We start from the raw sequence: 5,000 nt of genomic DNA, 5'->3' as shown, positions 1-5,000 counted from the left end.
TGGACGGCCATTTCTTCATGCATCGTTCACAGACCCCATGATCATCAGCTTTGCATGAGAACTTTTTATTCTCTACGGACGTAGTGTTGCATGCTTACCTTTCCATGCATGCCACCGTCTCTGAACCGAAACAGTGGAATTCCACACTTCAAAGCGTGCTGCTATCTTAGCTCGCTCCTGGACAGTCAAGCGACAGGCCATCTGGAAAATAAGAAATAAGAAATAAGACAATAAGAAAATAAGAAATCCCCATTAGTGTTGTCTGTTTAAAAAATGCTTTCGTCATGACTTCAGTGATACTAAAAATTCTATAAGCAATTTCTAATGCCTGGTTACTTTTCACCCACGCTGTGTGTGTGAGTGTGCGTGTGTTTGTGTATTTATATACATACATACATACATACATATATATATATATATTTGAATATTTGAATAAAAGGCAGAATGGTAGCGACTGGAAGACGTTCTGATCATGAGTCGACTGGGTCAGGTCTGACCTGGGGCTAAACAACAGCGCAGCTTTGGACAAGATTCATCTACAAGGCAAGATAGGTGTGTGCATGTCCGAAATATACTATAGATTGGTCATGGCTGGAACGCCTATGATCATTGGTCTGTTGAAGCAGGACTGGCCCGAGGTTAATTGTTGTTGTTGTTGGCACTCCGTCGCTTACGACGACGAGGGTTCCAGTTGATCCGATCAACGGAACAGCCTGCTCGTGAAATTAACGTGCAAGTGGCTGAGCACTCCACAGACACGTGTACCCTTAACGTAGTTCTCGGGGATATTCAGCGTGACACAGTGTGACAAAGCTGGCCCCTTTGAATTACAGGCACAACAGAAACAGGAAGTAAGAGTGAGAGAAAGTTGTGGTGAAAGAATACAGCAGGGTTCACCACCATCCCCTGCCGGAGCCTCGTGGAGCTTTTAGGTGTTTTCGCTCAATAAACACTCACAACGCCCGGTCTGGGAATCGAAACAGCGATCCTATGACCGCGAGTCCACCGCCCTAACCACTGGGCCATTGCGCCTCCGGCCTGAGGTTAAACAACAATACTATCCACCACAAATGATGTAGTCCTCGGTACTCTATGAGATGGTCATGACTGGAACACCTCACATCGAGAGTCTGCCCAATAGTGATTGACCTTCGACTAAGCAACAGCACTGCATACTGCAATGATGTAATCCTAGCTACACTATGCGATGTGTATAATTGCAACGTCTATCAGTCATAAATCTCTTCAATCAGAAGTGAACCAGGACTTAACAACAACATGCATATAAGTAATAAAGAAATATTGCATCTCTTGCATATAAGGTTTAATATTGCAATTGCACATCTAGCGAGTTGCATCCCGTAAAATGCTCTCAATTTCCGTCCCATCTCTCTCACTCTCGTTTTCTCTCCCTTTCTTTTTTCCTCCGTTTCATACACACATATTCACACCCGCAATGCTATTTACAACGCAATCAGTTTTGTATGCAACAGTATTGGTTTTTCAAATCCGTTTCATCTCCGCGACTTGGATATTACAGCAAGGCTTTGAAATCCCTCCAATTTATTTGAAATATATTTTATTGAGCACTTTTGGTAGTTTTGCCTCATAACCGGAACACATGTATATCTGTATGTGCGTCTTTGTGTACATACACACACACATATAATATAATATAATATAATATAATATAATGTAATGTAATATAATATATATGTGTGTGTATGTATAGGTATATATATATAGGTATTTATATGTATGTATGTATGTATGTATGTATGTATGTATGTATGTATGTATGTATGTGTATATATATATATATATATATATATATATACATATATATATATATATATATATACACATACATACATACATATATATATATATATATGGATGTGTGTATTTACGTGTATATATATATATATATATATATCTATATATATATATATATATATATATATATATTAATATATGTTGGATTTTATGCTCAGTTATAATGACTGTTTTACATTGATTTGATGGGCTACTCTATACTTTTGTAGAGTACAAATATATCATTTTAAAACAAGAATATTATTGGCAGTGACTTCGAAGTTACGACCAGTTAAGGCATCGTCGGACTGCAATGTATTTATGCATTTAGGTTAATCTGTCAACAATATTATTACGAAGAGCATATATATATATATATATATATATATATATATATATATATATATATATATATATATATATATATATATATATATATATATATATATATATATATATATATATATATATATATATATATATATATATATATATATATATATATATATATATATATATATATATATATATATATATATATATATATATATATATATATATATATATATATATATATATATATATATATATATATATATATATATATATATATATATATATATATGCAGTATGTATGTACGTACCTATATACATATATTCGTATGTCATTATTCCATTTTATTAAGGCGGTGAGCTGGCAGAAACGTTAGCACGCCGGGCGTAATGCTTAGCAGTATTTCGTCTGCAATTACGTTTTGAGTTCAAATTCTGCCGAGGTCGACTTTTTCTTTCTTCTTTTCGGGGTTGATAAATTAAGTACCAGTTACGCACTGGTGTCGATGTAATCGACTTAATCCCTTTGTCCTTATTTGTCCCCTCTGTGTTTAGCCCCTTGTGGGCAATAAAGAAATAAGAAACGTTAGCACGCCGGGCGAAATGCTTTGCGGTATTTCGTCTGTCTTTACGTTCTGAGTTCAAATTCTGCTGAGGTCGACTTTGCATTTCATCCTTTCGGGGTCGATAAATTAAGCACCAGTTGCGTACCGGGGTCGATCTAATCGACTGGTCCCCTCCCTAAAAGTTTAGAGCCTTGTGCCTAGAGTAGGAAAGATTTATTCAGTTTTATTTCAAGATTTCTTGCGAATAGAGAAAGAGCCAGTTTCTAACCTAGATCCAAGGTTCTTTCACTGGAATTTCAATGACATCAACAGGGTATTTATGTGTGTGTGTGTGTGTGTGTGTGTGTGTGTGTGTGTGTGTGTGTGTGTTTATATTTTGGCTTTCTATCGTTCAGGGTTAACTTCGTTTCGGTACATGCAAGCACAAGCCTGGGCAGGATTCATATATCAGACAAGTTATGGCAAGATGTGTGTGCACGCGCATGTGTGTGTGTGTGTATGTGTGTGTGTGTGTGTGTGTGTGTGTGCGTGCGTGTGCATAAGTATGTAGGGGAGGAGGAGGAGGAGGAGGAGGAGGAGGAAGATGCTAGTGATGACGATGAGGATAATGACGACGACGGTGTTGTTTTGACCCAGATCGGCCCAGCATGAGCAAACATTTCAAAGACGTTCCAGTCAAAGCCATCCAGTTTTGGGGTGGGGTGCGGGAAGAGGGCAGGCGGGTTATATCTTTAGAACTATATTCTACAACGCGTCCATCATCCTTTTCCAATGCAGTGGTGCGTGATGCCAAGAAATTTGGTTGGCATTTTAGCAGGTCGTACGACCGCATAAAGGCTCCCTTTTCGACTCATAGCAATCGCAGAGGCTGTCGGGAGAAGGGAGAGGGGAGAGGGGAGAGGGGAGAGAGGAGAGAGGAGAGGGGAGAGGGGAGAGAGGAGGGGGAGCAAGAGGAAGGAATATAAGAAATCTTGGTACATCTATCAAATATCGACCTGTACCTGTAGAAGCCACGTGATTAACTTTTCTCCGAACACCTCCAAATATTAGGAAAGAAAAGGAGGTAGGGAGACGACTGAGGGGGAGGGGGAGGGGAGGAGGGGAGGGGAGGGGGAGGGGGAGACACAACATTAGTTGTAGTTTTAGTCTTATCTTCTGATACATCGTCGTATATTATAATCAATGGAAAAGCGGATATCCGATCTAGACGATCAGCTTTCGATTTTAACACATGTATGTGTGCATACTTGCACTACTAATACCTATTTATTACCTCGTCGAATTTGAAGCTACCCTATCCTCCCACCGCCAACCCAGACCTTCACGTTGGCTGTGAAGGTGTTTTTAAGGACCTTGGCAATGGAATCTCTGTACTTGATAAGTTTTCTGCACTAGTTTGCAGAACGGAGGACTATACTCTGACCATGAATTCGGGTGAGTTACTAACAGCCTCCTCACAGCGTAATGTTCTTTGTGTCTGTGCATGAGATCATTACCTTCAGTAGTGTTCCAACGTCATTACTGAGTTTGAATGGAAGTTGGATGTGCGTGCATATACATATAGAGACAGACAGACAGACAGATGGTGTAAAAGTTAGAACGCAAGTACGAGGTAAATAAAAAAAACAAAAATATACTGTGTATATACTGTTTTACGCACAGGAAAAATAGTTGGAAAAGTCTTTTATGGTTCCTTTCGAGTGTACGCTCATCTACCGAAAGAATAGACGAGAGAAAGAAAAATGGTAGAGAGAAAAGAAGAAACGTGTCTAAATTAGACGGTCGCCGCATGCTGAAATGACCGGAAGAAAAAGAGGTCGCTAGAGGAGTGAATTAAAAGGGAAATAACTGTGAGAAGAGGAGAGGTGACATGAGCGAAGATGGCAAGGGGCGTCATATTTGTGTGTATATGTATGCATACATACATACATACATACATACATACATAATTACATACATATATACAAGGACTATAAGAAAATTAATTGGTATCTGCCATATTAATCATCGCTAATAGTCTACTATTCACTGCCCTGTCGCCCTCTTCGCCAACAAATGCACTGGTGACAAACGGACATTGAGGGGGAAAACCGTGACTCAATAGCACTGAACACAGAATAGATATTATCCCTGCAGCCACTAAAACTGGGTCTGCCTACCTTATATAAGCCTCATCAGCGACGGAGTTCTTCGATAATTTATAACAAACGACACCATTATTTCTTTTATGTTCTTTAATTTGTGACGTTGTTATTATATACTAACAGTGTTATTATATACAACTAA

General features: G+C 38.6%; 1 long non-coding RNA gene across 4 annotated transcripts in view; it reads right to left on the bottom strand.

The window, feature by feature from the left end:
• LOC128249300 (uncharacterized) overlaps positions 1-5,000 on the bottom strand; it is a 141,585-nt gene that overhangs the window by 471 nt on the left and 136,114 nt on the right. For all 4 annotated transcript variants that reach the window (XR_016244046.1, XR_008265399.2, XR_016244045.1 and 1 more), the window contains one exon: positions 1-201. This exon is cut by the window's left edge and continues 471 nt beyond it. This is a non-coding gene — a long non-coding RNA (uncharacterized LOC128249300). The remainder of the gene's footprint in view (positions 202-5,000) is intronic.

This window comes from Octopus bimaculoides, chromosome 13 (genome assembly GCF_046866305.1).
Source record: "Octopus bimaculoides isolate indiv1 chromosome 13, ASM4686630v1, whole genome shotgun sequence".
In the NCBI taxonomy this organism is placed as follows: Eukaryota; Metazoa; Mollusca; class Cephalopoda; order Octopoda; family Octopodidae; genus Octopus; species Octopus bimaculoides.
This window is presented reverse-complemented; position numbering and strand designations above follow the sequence as displayed.